Source organism: Diuraphis noxia, unplaced genomic scaffold (genome assembly GCF_037042655.1).
Source record: "Diuraphis noxia isolate RWA-SAM2 unplaced genomic scaffold, SU_Dnox_SAM2 contig0003, whole genome shotgun sequence".
In the NCBI taxonomy this organism is placed as follows: Eukaryota; Metazoa; Arthropoda; class Insecta; order Hemiptera; family Aphididae; genus Diuraphis; species Diuraphis noxia.
The window spans coordinates 60,753,304-60,780,206 of record NW_028301713.1 but is presented as its reverse complement, the minus strand read 5'-3'; the positions used below and the strand labels follow the sequence as shown (position 1 = coordinate 60,780,206).

At 29.1% G+C, this 26,903-nt stretch overlaps 1 long non-coding RNA gene across 1 annotated transcript; it reads left to right on the top strand.

The window, feature by feature from the left end:
* Window positions 1-646: 646 nt before the first annotated feature.
* LOC149057626 (uncharacterized) lies at window positions 647-25,365 on the top strand. The gene is made up of 3 exons (XR_016191206.1): window positions 647-1,022; window positions 24,125-24,186; window positions 25,091-25,365. It is a non-coding gene; the product is annotated as an uncharacterized LOC149057626 (long non-coding RNA).
* The last annotated feature ends 1,538 nt before the right edge of the window (window positions 25,366-26,903 follow it).

The window sequence follows — 26,903 nt, the reverse complement described above, 5'->3', positions numbered from 1 at the left end:
GGGGCTTCAGTGTATATACCCATAGTGTTGTGGTGATGTTTTACGACGGGTCGGTAACGAGAACGGTATATAGGTACCAACTATTAGGTCCAACCTCGTTTCACGTTTGCTCACACCGTAGCTCGTGGGAAATTCAATTAGCACAACCGACGCCGGGTACACATATTACAGGCGGGCTGTTACGACGTCATAGTGGCATTGACAACGCTATAAGATAATGCATAGGTGTAGGGGAAACGCGACAAGGGTAGGACAGTAATAATATAATATACGCACACAAACACGACTGTTCTGTATACATAGATGCGGCCGAAGCGTATATATATATATATATAAATATATGCACGCGTAGTCGTAAAAACTATATCGGTGGTGCCTATCTCTGAAACAGGCTCGGCCCGACGATATAATAACAATAATAATAATAATATTATTACGTCGTGTATAATATATATACGGGGCGCGTACGTCGTTACTATTTTATACGCAGTGTATATGGGTCATGGGTGTGTGTACGCACAATATCAAACCGAAAAAAGGTAAACCCGCCCCGGATTTGGGCGTGGAGTTTTATTTTCACGTGAATCTCGCGGTCCTGAACTCCAAATCGTGAGGATACCATGACCACTTCTATGTCGTTCGAGGAGTATACCACCGTCTCGATGGTATAATGGCGGAGGAGCTTGCAAGTCCGTTAAACTGACGTAGCCTACGACTGTTTTACCACGATTTTCCGGCCACCTGCGCTACCCGGAAACCATCTTATTTCGGGTTTCTTCATAATGACGACGATAAAACTGCAGTACGCGCCAACACAAACATACATATTATAAAATGTATAGTGCATAGACTACGAAAAGTTTTACGACGAGGCAGAAAATTCATTAGGAACATCATTGTTCTACGACGATGACTGGCGTATCCGAGCACGACAGCGATAAGTTTACGTTCAGCGAACTCACGTCCTCGTGATAAACTGATAATGGTCATGACGTGTACAAGTATAATATTAGGAATTTAAGGTAAGTATATCTATATTATAGTATTAAGTTAGGATGGATGGACGCCTAGAAACGTAATTCCCTGAAAATATTTGAATGCGGATATGAAATCATAAAATATTCTGCAGAAAAATGATCTTAATAATACGCATTAAAACAGTAAATATTTACTAAAATAAATTATTAAAAGTATCCTGAAAAATTATGAGTTATACTCTTCTCGTAATAATTTTTGCAACGCACTTAATTGCATTTTTCCGGCCCCTCATATTTAAAATTTTATAAATTTGTAAACGTATATTTAGCACGCTATTCACTTGAATTTTTACGGCTATTTGCGAAATTCGTACGGCATCGATTTGCCTGGAAAAATTCAAACTTCAATGGGTGAGGCGAGAAAACGTTATTCCATCCCATCCACTCGAAATATAACTGTATTGCTATAAATCAATATTACAGATATAGTCTGAACACGTTCGTAATAAATATTGACATCTTCTTCATTTTTATACCCAAGTATGAAATATATGTATACCAAATGTTGTTATCGATGGTATAATAATAATATAGTCTATGCTAAAGAGAAATCAACTATAAATTAAAAATATATTTTGGATAATAAAACTATTGTATAACATATTACGAATTTAATAAAATATGCGATTTTTCACGAAAAACAGTGAAATACGAAAAATTTAAATAAAAAAAACCTTTTTCTATAAGTTTCTAGACATGTAATAGTATTATGGTTATACACATTTATGTATCAGTTAGTTATTTTTAATGTATCGAATGATAATCAAAAAATATACGAATGCCTTAAAGTCTCATGCCCTAATTATATAGGACGACACACAAAAGTAATCGCGCGATTAATATATTGCAATATTGTTTAAAAAAAAATCAATTCGTCCCTCTATACCAAATCTACAATATTTATGCCATTCAGAAGCGTACCCACCGGAATAAACCATTTTTGGCCCCACTAGAGCATCAAGCGATTTAATATGTGCGTGTGTGTTTTATTTAATTCGACGATCAATCGTCCGAAACGATGTCTCGGCCAAAATGTTTTTACGGCGGCGGTCAATTACGCGGGTCCGAAACGCGTTTAATTACCGTTTAAGTGTGGGCTATTCAACCACCACCATCACCTACCCTTCACTTCACAGCCCTCTCACACGACTCGAAAGCCACATCGAACGCACATTGTCAAAACCATCGGTGGTCGAATTATTATTATATTGTTCTGGTGGTGGTCGAGGTATGCATCACGCGTTATTGGGTGGGAGGGGGGCCGTGGTCGTGTGTGTTTGCGGTGACGGGCGATATAATATACGTATGGCATAGGACGTTGTTAAACACACACGCACGCACAAAAGACCTCTGTCCGGCCAGGGTGAGAAGGAGAAAAAGGGGGATGATAATATTTTTCGCTTCGCGAAGACGACAAAGACACCGGTGAATGATGCGGACCGTTCGCGCGGGTCTCGGCTAATCTCACCCCACAGCAGCACCGGTGATATACGACGTCATTAATTCGCTGCCGGCATTATAATACCAGTCCACGTGTAAGAGGACGTCTAGGGTTGTGACGGGGTGGTGTGTCCGAAAGGATGCGCGCACACTCAATCTAATCTAATGGCCCGGACATTTCATACACACACCCTACATTAATACACACACACACACACACACACATCCATGCGCATTCGGACTTTCTGCGTCCTAAGGTTGGTGAGAGGGTGGAGGTTTACCTGTCTCCTTCTCGCCGAGATCTGCAGTTCTCATATATATAGACGTGTGTTATATGACGTGTGTTTACAGAAAGAATTATGAACTGATTTATTATGTATACAAGCATATAATAACACTCATCGACTGAAGTTCTATTTCGCGTACAATAATACTCACCCACACATCTCACTATGCGCCTTCCGCTAGTCGTCATAGTTTTCTATATCCTCCACCACCGTCGCCTGTTTATGTCATATTGACTGCGAATAATGGCATCGAATTATACAAAAATGTTGAAGATCCGCCTACTTTTGCCGCCTCCGCATGTTATAAGTAAGTTGCAAACAATTTCCGATCGCAATATCGTGGACATGATAGTCTATACGCACATCGGTGGCTAAACGACTTTAAAATAACGTTTTGATTTTTTAACAAAATAACATTAATGCCCGGTACACATTATTAGACCTTAATTCAATAATAGGTATATTATACTATACAAGTTGAATATGCCTACTCCACGCGTTTGCAAATATTGCAGTATCTCAATAATTACAGTGTTTGACTTAGTTTTAGTGATATACTCAATCAGTAATATTTTCTGCCATGTAGGTACTTAGATTTTTGTAATAAATCTACTATAATGATAGACAATCATAAGTCATGAATCAGATTTAGCACTTGTTATACATTTTTTTAACTACTCTTTCAACATTTCTAATATTTCTAAAAAAAAATATACTTGATATTTTAGCAGTTTTTTTAGTATATATAAGTAACTACATTTGGTAAAACATAGATTCTTAAATCAAGATAAACATGACGATTTTATCCATAATATGTATAAATAATATAATGCATAATAATTTTTCGAGTAACCAATCGCAACCATATATGAAAAAACTATTTTAATAATAACTATTATTACTATAATAATTTGCAACCAAGTTTTTTTTTTGGTTTTTTTACTATAAATATCGATAGTAAAATTCAATTAAAATGTTCAAATTATTTTGTAGTTCAAAAATAGAAAATATTTAATTTTCATAGCCAAGCATCTAAAAATTAAAATAAGGTTTTTCATAATTAGTTCATCTTTATGTAACCAACAAATCCAAATATAAATAATATTAATTTAATTCTTTTTGAATTTGATTATTTTTTAAATGAGGCGAAAACGTTCTCTTACCTTTTTATGAATTTTATTCTAAAGGACAACATTAAAATGCAAAAATTTCTCTAACTCGTTATCTATATATTAAAATTTACCAATATTATTTAGCAAATAACCATGAAATAAAAGAATAACTTGAACTGTAGTTGTTCATCGATAAATTAAATAATGAATAATTTTTTTAAATTTATTACGACATTCGTTTTCAGAGTGTATACAAACTTAAGACATCGGCTATAAATAGAAATAATGGTATTTTATTCGTATTTAATGAAAACATAAGATTTGCGTATATATATATAATATCAGTCTTGGATATTTTTTATATTAAATGAATAAAATTGTTTATAAGATATTATACAAACAACTCAATTTTTCGATATACTCAGTAGGTACTATTGTGCTTGTACTTTTGTTTTATTAAATTATAATTTCTTTAAAATAAAAAAATTATTCATTTTTCATTTGAATCTTCAGACACAATACTTTTTTTGAATCTCCACTATTTTCTGATTTCTCTTTTTTAATCTGTATAATATTCAAGTAAATAAAACCAAATGCAATAAAGATGCGCAAACCAATAAAGCAGAATTAAAAATGTAATTGAATTGTGAAATGTAAGTGTAGTTAAACAACAGAAAAAAAAATATACATTAAAAATTTAAATAATATGAAATTATTTTGTCAGGTTCTATAGCAAAAAAAAAGAAAGAATTAAAACATTAATAATAAAAGTAATGTTAATAATATAAATAACCTCGCTACGTATACGCATTATACACTCATGGATGTACAATGTACATTATTAATTTATTAAATTATCGTTAAGCTAAAATATTAAATATTTCACGTGTGTAATGTTTGATTAAACAACAATATGATACCAAGAATAACTTTTTTTTTATTGAGAGTAAAGGCTTCGACAGCAGAGATCATTAACCTGTATAAGTTTCACATTTTAAAATTAATGTTTGATAGCTTTGACGTATTTTTACATGGTTATATACATAGAAAATATTTACAATAATTATAATAGTAATTATAATTTATAATAGATTTGATAGATTAGTGGCATGGAAAACATTGAATATTACATCAATGTTGGTCTCTCCAAGCGCTTCTTCGATGTTGGTGAGGTGGTTTAATATGCTTCGTTCATCATTGTAGTTTTTGCAGTGAAGTGTGAGGTCTTCAATAATCAGTGGTAGGTCACATTGATGGCAGGTTGACTGTTCTTCGTGATTGAAAAGGTAAGAATGAATGAGATGTGTATGACCAATTCTGGCTCTTGTGGTAACAATGTCTAATGTTCAGGCTGTGTTGGTGGGAGTTCGCCATTTATGGATGATTTTTTAAAATTTTTTTTAAATTTATTGTTGGAGGTGGTATCCCATTGGGATTGCCACTGCTGGATGGAGATTCAGTAAATTATTCTTGATAGGTCTTTGTATGGTAGTGAATTTATTACAGTTGATTCGGTTGATGGTACAGCTTAGTTAGGATGTCGATTTCTTCGTTACCTTTGATACCAGTGTGGGGACCCACATGAACTCAATGATATTTGTAGAGTTAGCTACAATGTTAATTATTTGCTAACAGATTTCATTAGATGGTTCGGAAGATCGTAAAGAATTTAAGGCGCTGAGAGAGTCGCTTATGAAAAGTGATTTTTTGATGTGGCTATTATTTCTGCCATGAAGATACTTCAGAAGGTAATTTAAATAGTTTTTTTACAGATCCATAAATGAATGCCTGTGCCTGTTTTATTTTTTGAAGCATCTGTGTAAATAAGGTTAAAGTCCTGAAAATCAGAGTTTATAGTTTCATTGAAATTTGAAGTGATAATAGAATGAGGATTTGAGTTTTCGTTAAAATTTGAAAGATTAGTGTGAACTTGAGTAGAATATAGCCAGAATGAAGTTGTTGAAAAAGGAGATGATGTTTCGATGTTGAATTGGCAGTTGAATTCTTTACATTTATGTGTGTATATGTTTCAAAGATTGTTGCTGGTTCTTTGAGTCTATTAATTTGTGTTGGTGACTTAAATAACTTGTAAATTGTTTTGTTAGGGTAACTGAGTTTTTTAGTTACGAATTTTAATATCTGTTTATTTCTTCTAGTTTGTATTGGGAGCTCTCCTGAAATGAATAGAATGCTGTCTATATTGGGCTGGTACAAAAAGCCCCTATACCTAGTCTAATTGCTTGGTTTTGGATTGGGTTGAGGATTTGTTTATTGATTGGTTTGGCTGAATTATAGATAACAGAGCCAAAATATATTCTTGATAGTATAAGTGCTTTATAATTTAACATTAGATTGTTTTTATCGGCTCCCCGTGTATGGTGAGAGAGTATTTTAATGATATTTATTTTATTGTTGCGGCTTATATTTAGTTTTTTGAGATGAGGTGTCCACGAACATTTAGTATCAAATATCATTCCAAGTATCAATGCTACTACAATATATATTACAATAATTCGCGAATAATGTGTACTTGACAGGTTTTTGAATGTTACTAAAAATATCGTTAATGGCAACTAGAAATAAAATAATGCTGATTACCGATCTTTGTGGTAGTCCATTATCTATTATTGTTTGGTAAGATAGAATATTATCAATTTGAATTTGAATTGTTCGGTTGGTGAGAAAATTATTCAAATATTTTAGCATGTTGCCGTCCATGGGCCAATTAGATAAAATATCAATGACTCTGTTTTTCCAAACCATACCATACGCTTTTTCTAAATCAAGGGCGACTAGGATGGTGTGTAGATTTTTTTTTGGATTGGCTTATATTTGTATGAGAGAGTGGCTAAGACATTTTTTGTTGAATGGTTGTGATGAAAGCCGTACTGTTGCGGGATAAATTTATGGGTCGTTTCTGGATACCAAACTAAGCGTCTATTTATAATTTTTTCGGGTCATTTGCAGAGTGTACAGGTCAAAGATATTGGACGGTAGCTGGTTATGTCAAATTTATTTTTCTCAGGTTTTAGGTTTGGTATAACTATTGCTTGGTGTCATTTATTAGGGAGATTTCCTTTAGCCCAGATGAGATTTTAGATGGATAGTAATTTGTAAAGTGCGTTTTCATAGAGGTATTTGATAAAGACATATGGTATGTCATCCGGTCCAGAACTATTGCTAGTACAGTTTGTTAGTTGAAAGTAAAGTTCTTTAATTGTTAATGGAAGGTTGTATTCATGGTTGTTATTGCGTATGAGTGAATTTATATTGAAAGCATGATTCTTTGAGTTTATATAAATGATAAAATTATTTTCAAAGTTTGAATTACTGCTGTTAGTCTTGAAATATTTTGCAAATGATTTGGCAATGTCGTACGTTGATGATAATTCTATTTGATTATTCTCATGTTCATAGTGAAGTATCTTAGGTATTTGCTGGTATTTTGTCCCTTTAAATGCTTTTATTTTGTTTTAGATGGTTGTTGGATGAATTTGGTTATTAATTGGTGATGTAAATTTTTGCCAGGAGGTAGTTTTACTTCTTTTTAAGATATACTTAGATTCTGCACGAGCTTTTTTTAGGAGGATATGGTCAGCTAGTAGATTGGTTTTAATAATGATTTAAGGCTTTTTTATATACTACTATGGCTTTTTTGCATTCTTCGTTCCACCAAGGGACTATTTTGTGGTGGGCTGGTTGGTTAGATTTTCCTATTGCAACATTTGCTGCTCCAATGATGGAGTTTGTTAGTTGTTGTGTGGGATTTATCAATTTTATTTTGATTTATGTTCTGTATGATATGAGAGTCTTCGTCGGACCCAGAACTATGTAATGCGTGGTCTACTAATGAAGAAAAGATGTCCCAGTTAGTGTTTATAATCTCCATTTGTTTATTGGTTGTGATTTGGGGGGGAGGGGAGGTTAAACTGAATAATTTGAGTAGTAAGGGTCAATAGTCACTTCCATTATATGATGTTAGCGTGTCCCATTCTATGTCCAGTGCAATTGTGTCATCAGTAAAGAAGATTCTGAAGTTTGTTTCATTTATATTTATTAAAAACGAACCGGAAAGTTTCGGTATACTTATATCTTCGTGTTTAATATGTATTTGACCTCTAAAACTCAATATGTGTTCGTATCTAATTTCTTTTATACCGGGGCTTTGAGGAAGTTTATTTCGGACAGTGGTGTAATGTTGATATGTTAAAGAGCATCCAGTATTAACTGGTTAGGGACACACATTTGATATTATCATTCTTTTGGCGGGGTTGATGAGTCTACGTATGGGAATTATGAGTTCCTTTTATTTTAGTGTGCTTTATGATTTTTCTATTAGGGAACTTAAAATTTGTTTGTTAGATAAGAAAACGCATACATTACCCACACAAATTTTAGATACAAATATAATGTTGCTTGGATAGATAATTTTTCGGATTACAATAATATAATCTTTAAGTAATAGTCCGTTGACTTGGTGTAGAACGATATCCTGTTCTCTCTTCGGCGTGTTTGTGTTGGCTGTAGCTAGGGCATAGTTCAGTTTATTATTTGTGTCGATGGATAATAATTTATTGAATTTCGATGGATAATAATTTATTGAGTGTCGATTGGTTGGCGTCGGATGTAGAGATAGTAGAGGTAGATTATGTGGTGGTGGTGGTGGTGTGGTTAGCAGCGATATGCGAACTGGTTTTGTTAACGATACGTGCATGAAGTGAAATGCTTGATGCGGGCTTTATATTTAGTTTGGATTTAGATGAAATATTAATTGTTGGTTTGTAATTAGTTGTATTTACTTTGTTTAGGGGTTTTTGAGATGGAGATTTGATGGAAGGCATTTTTGAGTGCTGGGAGCCCGGTTTATTAGTGTTCATTTGCTAGCGTGTTGTAATTATAAAATAATCATAATATCACCTTTTATAGCTGCAATTAGACGTAATGTGTTTGCTATCGTAAGCTAAAAATGCGCACTTGCGAAAGATAACACACGTGTTGCTCTGTCGGATGTCAAACACGTACTGCATGAATAACTGATGATTCAATTTCGCAATGTAATTGATTCAACACAAATGGTAGCATAATTAGCAGACCAAATACGCAAATTATTATATTCTTAAGTTTGGAATATAATTATCAACGTCTAAAACTTATTAGCTAATAGTTATTTATAATATTCAAACGTTTGGTTGTCATAGAAATTTGAATAATTTAACCATAAATACATACTACTTATATAATATACGTATTACAAAAATCTTTTTTATTTCTTTAATTTTTATTAGAGAATATGGAATCATTACACAAAGGCATAATAAGAGTATGTTCAACAATATAATTTAGAAAAACTGAACAGGCTGAGATAAGAAACCATCCAGTGATCGTACTTCCTTTTGCTTAAATATAATTTAATATATTTTTTCTTATTTAATTTATTATTATTACTATTATTTTTTTTCCAAAAATCTAAAATTTAAAAATTTAAAATGTTATGCATAAATATTCAATCATAAAATCCACATAAACCTGTAGAAACTACAGTTGTTATAACAATTTACGACAAATAAATGAAAATTGCTTAATGTACTTAAGAATACTGTAATACATATAATATCAATTATTGAACTCCTTGTTGTTTAAAATAAAAATGTGCAAAAACAAAACTCGTTTACATACATTTGAATACTTGCATAAATGTTAGGTATGAAATAAAGATATTATGCATATTTTCAATGAAAAAAATACAAAAAAATACTTATTTTAGAAGCTGGGTCATCTTAATGGTTTTGTTTTACCATCGGTTCAAACACAATAATATTATATTATATTGAATATAACGTTTAATAGGTGGATGGAACCCCAGTGTTTGATAAGATTACAGCTTGCATAATATTTATTGAAATTGTTTCATGATAAATTAATAGAAAAATATTTTTCAAGGAAAATATTTTAAAACATTTTGTAAGTGATGGGTATGTAAAAATATTTTAAAGTAGTTAATCATAACATTTACTTTTGTATGCAATTTATTTCCATTAAAATATCGTCCAACACAAATGTTGATCTATAACAAATAGCAATAAGTTTCTTCGTCTTCGAATGCATATTCATGACTAAATTACCATTATTTCCCGGCAAATGTTAAGTTATTCTAAATAGTAATAACATATTGTATCATTATTTTCACAACATTAATAACAAAACTTTTGCCTTAAATCATCATCTAATCATACACCATTCATATATATTTTTATATTTATCGTCCTATATTATTATCGTAATGATTGTTGCTATGGCTATAAAAACTTTTTTCAGCAACAAAAAATATGGCAGATATATTTATGATATCGCGTTATGCATTGTTTTTGTGTAGTACAAAAAAAGAGTATAAATAATAATATTTCAACTTGGTAATTATTAATTTGTGCATATGTTTTTTATTAGAAATATTACACTGCAGTGCATTATTCAGAATTGCATACAGTCAAAACAACAAAATAATGGAATTCAACACTGCCAAAATAATGTTTACTATGTTATTTGTGTGGGGGCTTGGCCAACATAATGTACCTAACGCCCAATAGAATGGTTAAATCTAAAGCTTTTTTTTAAATTCGTACATTTTGCATCTGGTATTCCCGATGGAAGTGCACTCCTTCTTTTTTTTCATTGTTTCTTTCGTATCATACTGTATTTACACAACAATATAATTTATAACGTTCTCTCCGTTCTCGCCTATAATTTGTTTAAACCACGTTGTGTTTATTCTCAATAGAAATAGCGAAAAAGTCTTTGATTCATCTGCGTTCGGAATTTTTCATTATTACATTATATTATGATATTATGCATTTATCCTATAAACCAGTATTGTAGTTTGCACCATAAATGATTACGGTATTACTTATGATCATTTTCATGTCGTATTTGTGCCACTGCACAACGTGTAAACAATGTATTGAATTCATTTGTACGTATATAGATAGTAATAATAATAATATAAATAAAAAAAACATTAAATACAAGTAGGTGCTATAAACTCTGAAGCAATATATAATATGAGGGGTTTGAGACGTAAGGATTAAGCGCTGTTAGTTTGTTTTTTCTTCCTCTTGCGACATTCTCCATTGAACTTTAACCCCTTCGAAGTCAACTCGACGAGATATAACGTTCTATAACAATAGCCAATTGATGCACTCGTTACCTGAAAACTCGGTGTGTAGTAACACAGTCACATTCACAAAACCCTTATATTATATGACCATAGATAAGAATAAAATTGAATTTCCAATATATGCCAATATAGTGTGACTGTGGGGTTATTTTTATTATTATTATTATTTTAAATAATATATATTTCTCGTAAATAAACATTTGTATATTTTATAGTGGTGATTATTCGGGTCATTATTTCTTTCGCGAAACGTTCATCCTGTCTGTATATTTTTCCTTTTCGTAAATCCACCGATGATAAACACACTTGAATAATAAATGAATACCCGCGGCCGGTCTCCCGGCCGTCCATTTATCAACCCATTCACTAGGCCACATTGATCGTCGTCGTCGTTATCCACCTTAGGCTCGTATCTTATATTCTTTTGGACCTTTCATTCTTCGACCCCCCAACCACACACCGATCTTACCTAGCTACACTTCAGTGTTACCACAAGGTAGAAACTGTACCATTAAAACCAACTGATAGCACTTCCTCGATGTGTAAATATACAATCTTTAGCCATCGTTTGTGGTGCCTGCAAAAAAATTATACACTTTTATGCAAATTTCACGTTTAACTTGGTAAAAAAATTTCTGAGCGTTACATTACATTGTCAGTAAACATACAAAATAAACAGAATTTAAGTAGAGTACTTTAACATTCTACATAATTTTACCATTCAGTATTTACATTTTATTTTTTTTTTTTTTTTTTATATACTTCAATAAGAGACAAGATCAAAAAACTTACGTAATAGTCAAATCGTTAAATTAATATAAAATAAGGAATTGATAAATATTTTAAATACTTTTTCTTAGCATTTTATATTAATGTGTTATATATTATAAGTAGGTGCTTAATTTTTGGGAAGTTCATTTTATTTTATATTTTTGGTAATAATTTCGAAAATCATTATTCAATATTCAAATTTAACATATTGTCAATTCTTATTATTAATACTACCAAAAAAAGTATTGTCAAAATAACAAATTTTATATTTTATAATTTAATTGGTTCTCATTACTTTTTTTCACAAATCTATAATTTTAAGTAATATTTTGAAGGAATAATACGTATTACATGCATAACTTTTATAACGGTATTATCTCAAGAACTTTTACATATTTAACAGGGATTTAAATCCAATATTTTATCGGTTAAATTTTTTCAGGAGGGGTGGGTCCATACTTGTTATAACATAAGCATATTAACTAAAGAAAAATATCTGAATATCTGATACCTATAATTTATATAATATATATGTAGTACAATGCATTTTTCATGAAAATATAAAACATTTTTTAATGATATTTTAGAATTCATACATAAGAAAACACGTCATGTACCTATATAAATATCTTTGCAATTGCAAAAAAAAGCGAGTAAGTCGTGGATGTCACTCTGCTGTACAGTAGGTTACAAGTGGGTTACCTACTGTAATGGATGGAATTAATTTTGAATCCAATGATATTATATCATTGTATACGAAAAACGATTATGAGCGGGGACGGTTTATCTGTCTAGGATATAATATAGATTATTAAAAATCTTCAAATCTTGGATTAAAAAGAAAATTTTTTATGCATTTCTAGGTTAAAATAATTTACAAATTATCATGATTTTTACGTATCTTGTCAAAATTCAAACTTTGAATGCTTATAAAAAAAAATTGTGACAATATATTTTTTTTAATTTTCAACTGCTATTGTCAAAATATTTTAGGAGCCTTGTATTAAATTTTCAAATCTTAGATATAAAAGGACAATTTTTTATGAATTTCTAGCATAAAATAATTTACGAAGTTTCATGATTTTTACGTATGTTGTCAAAATTCAAACTTTGAATGCTTATAAAAAACAATTGTAAATATATATTTATTTTATTTTTCAACTGCTATTGCAAAAATATGTTAAGAGTATTGTAATACATTTTCAAGTTTTTCTAACCAACATATAAATTTTTATCAATATTTATTTAAAAAAAAATAATAATGATTGAAAATTGAAAATGATTTTTTATAAAGCCATGTTGATTTGGTGTGAGGTAGTTAACTTTTTCTAGGAACCAACTTAGTTGACGTATTTATAATTTCTTCAGGTGTTACATTGACGTCAAAATAAATATTTAGAATAAAGATTTTAATCCGGAACTATCACAAAATTATCATTTTTGTTGTTAATAACAATAATATGGGCAGAATTTTATTATTTTAAAATTAAATAAAAAATATAAAAAATATCTTACATAGTCTATTATAATATGTGTGGGCCTAGGAGAGGCAAGTCTAGACCAGTATATCCCCCTGATTGGACCACTCAATTGCATAGGTACCTACAGTTATTGTCAATTTTTAAAATGATAATTATTGTGATTACGTTAAAGTATAGTTAATCTACAGTTTATATTAAAATATAAATGACTAAAAAAATCATCTGCAGTAGGAATAAAAAAAAAATAAAACCATTAGCCTCTCATTGTCTGGTCCTAGTGTAAGTAGCTTGATTGTAAATTTACATCCATATTTGTATAGTCATTTATCCATTACGCTGATTCCATGACTACCTATGTTGTTTTTTTTTATTCATTATTTTAGATGACCAGCATTATATTTTTTTATCATAAAAAAAAAATAAAGCAACTAATTTGTTGCAATAAAGTAAATTACCATTATACTATAGCTACCACACAAAACAGGTGTATTCCATTTTCCATAAAAACTAATAATCATTTTTATTTATTACATCACAAAATGGATAGGTAGTTTAATAATTATAGAAAGCAACAGCTAATTTTTGTTATACTGAGTACTTTCCTGTATTATACATACATAAATTAAGCAAAAATTAATTAAATAAAAGCCAACTAATGTCACTTAAGTAAGGTTACAACATGAATTTTCACATATTTGATTGACAAGTACAGAGTTTTCAATTGTTTTTTTTTTATAATCAAAACTAACGAATTTTATATCGATACTAAATAATATAGGTGCTTTGATTCAAATTTCTGCCTACCTACCTATCCAGACACTTAATAGGTACTCAAATTTTAAACTCAGGTGTAACAAAAATGTTGTGACTAAAATAATTTAAAGACCGGTCGAATTTATAGAATAATTTTTTTATGTTTTCGAGTAATTCAAAATTTCGTTTTTCATTTATATTTTTTGTTTCAATGGTGGCATGATGCTAACAATATATATGTACATTTTGTTTTAACTTTCAAGTAACACGTGAATAACTAAAACTTATTGGGAAATCTCTATAACCATTATCTACTAAAAATATTATATAAGCAAGTACAATATAGGAGTATTCTTTACTTTATGTCTTTATTTCATGTTCTTGCATTATAAATAATATTCAAACTCACAATGATTATAATTTATAATAAAAATGGATACAATGACCACAAAATATTATTCTTTTGATTTGAGAGTAGATTTAAATCTACATTAAAATATCTTAATTAAGCTGCGAGGTAACATTAATTTATGATTTATTTGACTAAGATATTTTTTGTATCTCAACTACGTGTTAAAATAAAACATATAATATGTATACTCGTAGACTATAGATACCTTAAGATGGAATTAACAATATTTCATCCTTTAAAGAAGAAAATAAATTTTTAGTTATTATATAACCTGTGCTGGCTGAACATAAAATAACATGTTTATCATGCAAAAATTATCAAAGGGCCGGAATAATATAAAACGTCGTCGAACAAGGAAAATTATTAAACGAATAATTATTGTCGTTACGCAGTTTGTTTGTAGGAATCGTTATGTATAGACAATTATTATAATATACAACAATTTAAAATTTTTCCAGCTTTACACTTAATATGTTTTGAATAAAAAAAATAACTGAAAAGTCGTTATTTTTTGATATTTTATTAAAAACGAAAATTCTGGGAACCTACTACTTATTTTTCATTTCCAAACTACATTATTTCATAGCCTAAACCCCATTCAATGATGACTATAGAGCAAATATTTTACTTCAAAACGTAATAACGAACACGTATTGATGTCATCTGGTCTGTTCCAAGAAAAAATGTTATTATGTTTTTTATTTACATTATTAGTATTATAAAAAAAATAGCAACATTGCGAATGCAATACTATAGTACGCAAATATTAAATATTATCATTACCTTTGTCACTAACAATTATGTAAAAAACAATTTATTTAAATTAATACAATTTATTCATTGGATGTTTAATGTTATGAAATATACTTGAACATTTTAAATTTTTACACGGCTTGAGTGAAAAAATAAGTAGTAATAAAAATAAAATTTAATTTCTAAATTTCGAGAGTATTTATTTTTTTAATTATCAATACAAAAAACTATTTAAAAAAATAATTAAGTAACTATCATTGTTAAACATTATTTTAAAAACAATAAAAAAACACTAAAGTATAAGTATAATAATTACAGAATACTAAGACAAATCTAAGTAGTTATTAAGTTAATAACTAAACAAGAAATAGTTATAATCAAATTTGATAGAAACCGTATTAACTAAACCTCAATAATGTGTTGCAAATTAAAGTAATATATTAATTTTAATGATGTTTTTACGATTTAATTTAATTTAAAAACCTTTGTAGATACTTACCTTATATTATAATATGATTGTGTTTGTTTTCAAGAACATAGACATAATCATATTAATATATTATTAATAGTTCACGAACTGTGTTAAATCCAATTTCAGAAAAAATATTATCATTTTAAGACTAAACTTTGTTGAAAAAACAAATTTAATTAACTCAGAAAAAAAAGAAGAAATATAATTTTTACTATCCACGTATTATACCTACATTCGCGTGTGTATAGTTGTCAAAATGGAATATATTTTATTTGTTATATATCTACGATCCATCTAAAACAATGTTATCAGTTGATGTTCAAAACATAAAGAAGACATCAAACGTCCAGGAAGGTCCAAACATTTAAAAAAAAAATACTTTAAAATAATTTAATATCGATAAAACGCATTCAAGTGTTTCAAAAATGCAACCTGCATGAGTACCATTATACCTATTTTATTATACCTCACAGTGTCATGTTATAATATTTCGTCTTAGTAATAATCCTCTAAGGCGAGACACTCGCCCAGAGCGCTACTGTTTTGCATCGTATCAGGGCGGGAACGAGAACCGCGAACACGTCCGTCTGGTCTTGGGAGTGGTGGGGTAGAATGACTGCGAGGATGCTGCGGCGGCGGTGTCAAATGAGCGCGCGGAACTTTAGCAACAGCTAGTTAATTACCTTCCGCTCCTTTCTCTGGAAAGGAAACCGTCGACATGGATTGGCTACTTCGAAATTTCTGAATTAGCCAAGTTTAACGTCACCCACGAGTCGTACAGTCGAGGCGTCGTTCATTCTTCGCCCGTCTTCACCGGGGGCCCACGACAGATTCTCGATAGCAAACTTCTGTAATAATTGTCTTTTAGCGGCCGCAGCAACCCGATTGTAAAACAAAAACGTGTACTTCGAAACTTCACTCGGGCTTAGGTGTCTTAATGACGATGGACGAACGACAATGACGTTTGTTCGCATTCCACCGCTTGAAATCGTCATTTCAAAATTAAATAACTATAAGTACCTACAATATTATATATATATATTGTATTATACCTATAGACGTATAGTAATTACCGTGTTTACAAAACACACAAAAATCCATTAAAGCCAATTCCCTTCCACATCTATACACGCAGTACCTACACACGTCTCAACATCACCATTATAAACTTGTTACACACTATTATGTTTGAGTCAAACCGAAAGGTATTTTGTTTTCGATTTAGTCGTCTTTAAAGTATCTCAAATGATTATCCAATAAGTTTTTGTATTATTTGGATACTGCTTAACCATATTATAATCATATAACCGACGGAAAACCAAATATTATTTTAATAAGCTATCACTAGTTATAAGAGTTTAATAAACACTGTATCAACCATTTTCTTCCAATATACATTTAAATGTTAGAATTTACTTATAATTGATAAAAAAAAAAAAATATGTGACAGTGTATAAATTGTCTTACAAATAATATAGCACTACACCTATAGAAAATTCGTAAAAACAGATTTTTAAATGGAAGTATATTAATTTTCCTTTAAAAATTTAAATATAGGTATAAGAAAATATCCTCACAATACATGAAACTTAATTCTATTTCACAATAATAAACTACAATAAGTCTATAAATTATATTGGGTAATGTACTGAATACTATTTTGTTTGATATGTACAAAGTTAATTGTACAAATTATATGCTATAAAAACACGACTCCGTTGATTATATCTTTAAAATATTGTCTAAATATTATGATACGTATTTTTAATCTCGAAACAATTTTACAACCTTTTCGTTTCTTTATCGTTGATATAGTTTTACTGCCCCAAAAAGTGACTACTCACAAAAAATAAAAATATATAAATACTGATGGTAAACATTTACATCCACTAAGAATTGAATATAAGACACAGGACCTACCTATTGGTCACATTCACACGTGAAATGTGAACTTATATTGTTATTATTATTTTTTTTTAATGTGTAACTAGACATTATTATATAAAATATATAATATGCTATTTACTTTGTATGTGAGTTATATATCTGTATGTTAAATTTCATTGCCGAAAAGAAAATAATTCGACAAATACATTGGAATAACGCGTGGTTTGTGTAAAGTTCTGACGCGGTGGGTAACCGTAGTTAACCTGCACGCACAGTTTTATTCTGTCAAAACTTTATAAATGGCTTACATTGTTTTATATATTATTTTTTTGTATTTAATACAGCAGAAACTGTACACGCAAACAATGTGTTAAAAAAATTACAAGAAATCGATGTTCTCGGAAACGAATGAAATGCATAAGTATCTCTCAGCTCAATTATTATAACTAAAACTGCGATATGTATAGTAAATATATCATCATTCATCGTGTAATAGTTTACCCAATGATTGATTTCCGTAAAAAAAAATTATAAACGAGAGCAAAAAATTGAAAAATCTAGTAAATATTTGTTAAGTTATAATAAAGTGATGAGCTAAAACTGTTTTATATGCTTTAAACTAAACTGGTGTATCAAGCCTTAGGCATATAAAGGTAAGCCCCACTTAAAATCTATAAAAGTTAAACAAATGAGTTTTTAGCTACTTCAGTAGAATACAAATTAAAAAATATCTACTTATACTTATATTTTAGAAAACATTTGAAGAAAAAATTTAAATGAAATTAGGTACATATTTAAACAAATAATAACCATAATATACGTTTTCAACTTATTTTGTTGTAATTCAAAAACATTATTCGTGGGGATTTAAAACTTTTACATATATTATAAACTTTAGTGTACTTACGCAATGATATTTTCAAAATATTTAGATTAACTTTAAATTATTGCTTATTTATATACCATGAACCTGCTAGACACACTATTGTAATATATTATAGTATAATATTATATAAAATATAAGCACTATTAATAATTAAATATTAGTTACATAACAAGTACAATATTTTAGAAAAAATTTAACCTTTGGTAATACTATACCTAACGGTAAAATAAATTACGTTAATAGCAAAAGCAATATCAAAAACATAACATGAAATAACAGGCTGTCTTCGTCATATGATATATTATTGAATTCGAGTTGAACACACCAGTACTACAGTGGCCCAATTTACACTCTACAATAGAGCGAGTACCCCCACTTGCACGCCCCTTTTTTATCATTATTTATATTATATAGTATGATATTATGCAATAAATTCATAACACACAAAGATCATTTGAATTTAGGTAGTGGAAATATTTAATCAGATAACCAGTTTTCTTTTCACCATAAACGAAAATAAAGACGTAAGTACAAGAACAACCTATACATATTATGTGTCGTCGACACGAATCAGCATTCGATCGGAGACGGTGGCTTTTGCAGTGAACCGTGAAGCAATTACGGAATTTGCACAATGCTTGCGTGTGTACAGAAAATCGTGTATATTCTATATATGTATGCCAATATATTTTAGAGAGAGAAAATCGGTGGCAATAGAAGATTATTCCTTATGGTATATGTGCGCGTATAGTTAGGGACCAATTAGTAAAGGGGTAAATGGGTCTTTTGCAAAACACACTGATGGCAATTAAACGCGACGTATGGGTGGACGAGAAAGAGGAGTGACAGGGTGAGACGGAGCAGGAACAGAACGAGGAAAAGACTAAAGGACCAACGAGTCCGTGTGTGTACGCGTGCACCGTTATATGCCACACCATCCCCTCCAATATCATCGTTAGAACCGAATTTATAGTCGGATTAAAGGCGACTACTCAATACATAAAACGAAAATGACGACCTTTGGTCCCACTTGCGGTGTGCCACTATACTCGCACTTGACAGGATTAATCTTGTTTGGTCTTCATTCGCGCACAACCATAATATGATTGCCCGTACATGGATTAGGCACACAAACACAATTACTCCTTCTATGGTTACAACGCATTCTACTCGCTGTCTGGAAATCATTCAATAACGCTCAACTAATAGGTATCAAAATATTATATTAGTTTTTATCACATATAGTTTATTGTTAATAATAACAAAAAAGTTGTTTTAAATTTACAGACATCATCAAGTGAACCCAAGAAACCAGTAACAGTAAAAATACTATTAAAAATTAAAGCAATAACTGCTAAGCACATGTTATATATTTTTGTGATACATTAAATCCATTCTTACATCGCGTAAAACATATTATTCTGTTAAGTCCAAAGAAATTCAAATCTCGAGAGGATTAGGGTCGCAAATCTGAAATAGGTCTACGAGATGACATTAGATACAGAGTTGCGTCGATGGATACGTCCAGCATGGCTCTTAAATGTATATTATTATACGAAACGTTGACAGATCAAGTCATAAGGACAGTATAAGAAGTACATCTACTAAATGTAATTATATAGATCAAACCCTTGAGGTTTGTTGACTTATTTATTTTTAAAGGATACATTATATAACTTCATTAAATAAAGTATATTTTTCATGGAAAACGTTATGCGTTTATGACTTGGGTACGTTTTATGTTTATGATTCCGTAAAAATTATTATAATATCAGAATTAACCAGAAATAATTCAGAAAAAAATTGTTTAAATAAATTAGCTTTTTTTATAATCTAAACATTCAAAGAGAATCTCCAAATTTTTATTTTATTGGGACTATGGTGAATTTAAACTTCATGTTAAAATGCTTATATTTGGTATCTCTTCAAACACCACCATCGTTCTTAGAGAAATCAGTCAACTATTATTTTAAGGATTTACCTGTAACGCTATTTTAAAACGAAGTTTTCAACTTTTGGTCTAATTAAATTTATAGAAATTTGTTTATTTCTTACTATTTGGAAAAATGAGAAAGTTAGTCAGGATAAAACTATAAGAAACAAAATACTATTTAAAAAAATAATTGTTATAATTGCATTAAAAATATTTAATATTATAGTAATAAAGCAATAACTATACATGCATTTACCTACCTATTGAGGCTAACTTTGACTATGTATTTTATGAAAGTCATAAAATCGATTGAAAACAAATCATAGAATTTTTAATTAAATGAAGGCAAATTTATGAGGTTGAAATAATTTCAATATTAATTATGTCAAATAAATATATCAAAATTCCGATTTATAACAACTCAAATCATAATATTTGATGAAAGTTATTTTGTCTTAACGAACATAAAATGCAAGGATAGCACTTTCTTTTGCAGGGTCTTTGACTAAATAAATTAAAATGTATGCAAGGCTTCTGTTAACCTTAAATACCTGCATCCCAATTCCCAATACAATATAATATTATACGAGTGGGCCAATATAATTTTAGCCTTGAACAGTATACTACCTTTGAGATTTGAGCAACAATCTATGAAAACTGTTTATAGATACGTCATATTCAAATGTTAGTCCTCTAGCCCTAAAAAAAAAAGATAACTATTAAATTTGATCTATATTATAATTTTCAATTATTTTTAAACAAAAACTTAATTCAAATGCCTCTATATCGATTAACAATAATAGCCTATAATATTTATAACTAATGTTATATTTAAAAACATAAAAATAGCAACATAAGTTTAAAGCAACATTGTTTTTTAATTTCCATTTTATCGATAACCAACTTAAAAGTAAGAACATTATATGGATTTTTTAAGCGAATTTGTACAGTTAGAGACAATTGGAGATTAGTATTTAAAAACGTTTATTATTATTTTTATAATATTTATTAAATTTTGTGAAAATCAACGAAAACAACAGAAAATGTCCACATTACTTTTATGAATGAAAATAACTAATAAATAGAACTATGTTATTTTATTTTATGTATGTCAAATTACAACATTTAGATATATTAATTATGTGCCTATCTACTGTATAAATTAACCATGAGATTTATAAAGATCTAGTTTTTAAATAAATTATAATGTGAGCTCATATTGATTTAGCTAAAAATGTTCATGACATAATGTATTGAAACATAGTTTTATATAAGTGAGATAGGACCTTTGTTCCCGTATATTTTAAATAATTTGTTTTCCCAGAAAATAACACATAAACCTACAGAGTATAAAAGACTATAATAAATTATGTTCAAAAAAAAAATGTTTCAAAATTTTTAATCATAACAAAACATTTTATTTTCTCGCATGTTATGGTGTAAGTACGTACATAATAATTTACCGAGCACTCAAAAATATATACACTATTCATTTAAAAAGACTTGTAGGTAAAAAGACAAAATTGCTGTAATGTAAATATAAAAACAAAATAATTATAAGTTTTAAAAATATGTTCTTAACCTTAAAGTCGATAAACTCAAACATTAAACAATATTAAAAATATTAAAAATATTTTCTAGTGAGAGGTTATGATTATAAATTTGAAAGTAGTAATAAATTATTATATTAGAAAAATGATCAGAGGATAGTTTTTTTGGAACCACACATAATTGTCAGTTTCTAGTGTTTATTTATGCGCGAAGAAATACTGTTAGAATACAACAAGTACGACTTATTAACTATACCTACCTAATCATGGACTTGTTGATGGGTAACTTCAAATTAAGGTATTTAAGTGCAAGATTTAGACACACTGATCCCGGAAACCCGGTTGGTTAGCGAAACCCAATACGATATTTTAGATTATAGTCCTGTAAGCCTGAAACGACGTTACAAAAACAAAGAGATTATGCAGTACAGCTACTATCATGGAAAAGGCTGGTCGTAAAGAATGGATATTAAATATTTTAGGTATATTATAAACTAGGTATACAAAAATGGATTTTATCGTCCATTCAAAAGACATGTATTATTTTATACATATGTGTTGTATATTTTTTTATTTCCTTTCTTTTAGCGACGACAGAAATCGATTCATTATGTCAGACTGACTAAAATTTTTTTTTAAATAGTGAAATTTTACATTGCTCCCCGCATAGAGTAAATTAAATCAACGTCAGTGGATCTGCGTTTGTAAGTAGGTACTGTGGTTATTCACGTCGTGTTTGAATTCAAATGTAAGACAACAATCGTTGGCCAAAAGAACGCCTCCGCATACACATAAATGTATATAATACACCGAAAACGACCAATAAATTATGGTTAAACCATAATAACCACGTCGTGTGCCAATTTATATTGCTATTATTATCTCCGGCGGAAAGCGCTCTGATCAAAATGGATACGACGCGACGCCAATGAAATATTACATTAATCTCATTTTTTTTTTTTTGAACAAAACCATTTTCCACTCTCCGGATTGGTATACTCGTGTGTTATATAATAAAATAATATTGTGTTCTCTTTCACTCCTAAGCGACATAAAATTATCGGAGTTTTTCAATCACATTTACCGCTCCAAACCCTACGGTATGCATCCTCGCGTACGAGTATAATATCGTTTATAGTTTATTCGTTTGATTTCTACGTGACATGTACACATTTTTATATTCACGCTTCTTTCGGTGTATGGAAATAACAAAATCATGTATAAAATTACAAAATAACAAGTCACTATTTGATCGATATCAATAAACATCTATATAATCATCGATATCAATCAATGAATTGTATTATATATTATAACTTTTTAGGCAACGTTAAAATTGTAAAATCGTTAATATTCTTGTAAATCTGTTCGACAAGTATTAAATTAATTTAAAATATTCGAATTATTTCCAAATGTTCAGTATTATATATTATGACATATTTATTGTATACTTCAGTATATTTTCGAATTAAACAAACGAATACATCAAAACAATCAGTTACATTTAAAAAATTTAAAGTTTTTTACATTTTTATTTCCATTTGTTATGGATTTTATTCAAGTAAAATTAAATTGGAATAAAAACCGGTAACTCAATTTATTTTTCATATTATATGCTTCTCAAATTAAGTTAGTTGAATGATTTTTATCCCGTGGAGGGTTAATATCATTATATTTAACTATGTTATTTTATAAACTATCTATGATGTATTATTTTGTTTACGATTTCGTTTAAGATTTTTCGGTTAAAATCGAGATGTATAATTGTTTTTACATTCATTTCATTATGACAATAATAAAGCAAATTCCAACAAGAAAATAAACACAAAATATTGATTAAATACATTTAAGGCCAGATAATATATTATATTCTGTTTAATAATCAAATATGTGACAATATGTGAAATAGTAATAAAATAAATAGTTTATGAAAAATATTATAGTTATTCCGATCAATTATAATATACAGAGGCTGTATATATTTTACAAAAACAAACTATTAATAATGTAGGCAGTAGACTATAAACAATTAAATTGATTCTATGAAATGGTCCACCAAAAATAAATGAAAAAAAATATAATCATTTTTAGTAAAACATATAAATGTGTATTATTTAATGTCAAATTGTTAATTAAAAACCAAATTTACAAATAATATTTTTGTTATTTTTTTTTTCAGGTAAACAATTGTATACACGATGAGTCATTTTTTCAATCATACATTTATAAAATAACTTTAAGGTTAAATATGATTTTATTTATCTTTTTTTTTAAATATTACTCGCATTAATACATAATACAATATTATGATTTAAAATAGTATTCTAGACATGTCATGTGATTATATAAATTGATTTAATAATTTTAAACAGATTCGCTATATTTAATTTATCTTAAGTTAACCGACATTTAAATACTTTATCATAATGGATGTTATATTAATTCAAAAGTAACATGTTGGACATCCAGGCACAAATAATTTTCAAATATTTGTAGTTAATTTCAAACAAGTTTTGAAAAAGTTGGGCAACAAGTTTATAAAGTTTTAACAGGGTCTATAGTTCAAAAACATAATGTTGTATGTCATTCATGACCAAAAATAAAGTGAAAAAATTACCCGTCACATGAGACGTCTCTTAGCTTAACTTTTAAAATGATTGTATTCATTAACATGACAAAATTCTAAAATTAACTATATATTTTAAGGATAATTAAAATGGACAAACTTTTAAAGCTAAGTGTTAAACAGAGAATGAAGTAGATAGGGCTCATTTTGAAAAGTATTTTTAGCTAAAAATTATTTTGAAAATGAATAAGTGATGTCAAGCAAATTGACTCTTAGTGATAAATTTAATTAAACAAAATGTTTAAGATTAATACTCACGCTTCTGTAGTTTATTTAAAAAGTTTCAAAATCATTTTCATTTATGAATATCAACATTATGATACAACTCTTACAAAAAAAAATTAATGAACTAAAAATTATTTATTGCAGAAGCATTTTAATATGTGTAAATAGTTAAATAGAAAATTAAATTGATGGTGACCTAAAAGTCAAAGATAGTTACATACTAAAAATCCAATTTTAAAGAAAACATATAGACACACCATTTTATTTAACTCAATTTTATATTATTTTTTGCAGATACATTTTATTAATGGAAATGCCAGGAAGATTTATTTTCAAGATATTATTTTGAACCCAATTCCGAGTAAGGCTTTTACACCTAGCTGTAGGAATTTTAAAGCCAGCCTTCCAATAGGACATTGCGCATTGTATCAAGCCAATCCGTCTAGTGTGGTTTACAAGGAGCACAAATATATTATATACAAAATCTAAGTGAAGTCTGGAAAAAAATATAAAATATAAAGAATATAATTCATATTTTTCTCGTAAAATAAAAATGAACATTTTATAAACATCAGTAAAAAATTATTATTCGTCTTATGGTCGAAAAATTCTTTCCTATAATATTCAAATTATAATAAATTTAATCATGTAAATATTATTTATATATATATTATATTAATTTTTTTATACATATATAAATTAATCATTTCATGACAAATAAAAAAAAAACTTATTTAATATCGGTTAATTTAATGGTATGCAAATGGTACAATATACGAGGCAAAAATATTTACTACCATATTAAATTTAAAAATAAATACTAATTACTTTTAGAATTTTTCATCAAATTGTATATAGTTTAGGGATGGATAAATATTTTATATCCAAATGAAGATAAAGATAACACGACATATTTATGGTGACCTACTTTGTTCAACTACCTATGTATACTGGAAGCCTTTAACTATATTTTAGTCTAAAACTTTAAACATAGATTATACCGTTGATTATAGATTCTTGATTACTGGTCGTCTGTTACGTATGTAGGCAGCACACGTGAGTCGGCGATTTAGATAAAAATCTAGGTGATCCAAATTTTGAGCGGTCGGGAGAGGTTGGTTGTTAAGTGTGATAGAGGGGTAGCTTATTGGTCCGAGATTATATGTGCAGTGGATGGATTTGGATTCGTTGAGACGTTGAGTTTGAATCCCCATTCTTTGTACCACGTCGAGAGCATGTCGAGGTGGATTTGGATTCTGTTGAATGCATCAAGAGGGTCATGGTGGAAGGCCAGGATGGCTTTATCGTCAGCGAAGTCACCTGTGGTGGTAAGGATGGTGGTGGGTTGGTCTGATTTGTACAGGTTAAATAAGAGAGGTGCAGCTTATTGCGGTACTCCAGTTTCTAATTAATGATATGTGGTATAAAGCAGAGCCATATCGACGGAGAAATGCCTGTCTTCTAGATAGGACTTGATGATTAAGTAGAAACTGGAAGGAAATATTGACTTTAATTTGAAGAGGAGGCCGTAATGCCATAACTTGTCAAACGCTTGCGTTTGAATTAAAATTATAATTAGGAAATACCAAAAAAGTATAAATTGACTATACAAATTTAAAATCAAATACAATTATAATACTATATGGCATATGCCAATGTCGTAATAATAATAATAATAAAAACACAATGAAAATTATTTTAAACAACTCCTTGCATAATAATAAATTCTAAACGGTGGAACCAAAGTGTTTAAGATAAAATATGACATCTTACATCAAGGATCCCCCATCACCCCCTTTTTTTATTTAACAATCGGACGCAAATTTAAAACCTATATAATGTAATGTTTAATTATTTATTTTTATATTTTGACGCCAGCTTTAAATCTAAAGTGGTATCTCTACAGTACCTTGTAGTGGGACTGACCATCAAAAATCTACTATGACATATTATGTCATATATAAATAAAGTGATCGGCGCACTGATTCTTCAGATTTTCTGAATATTATACGGATATTAAATCAATAGAAAATATTTTCTTACTTCTATTATTCGTTTCTTGGGTTCGCTTGTAATTTATTTGATTCTTTATTTCATTAAACATATT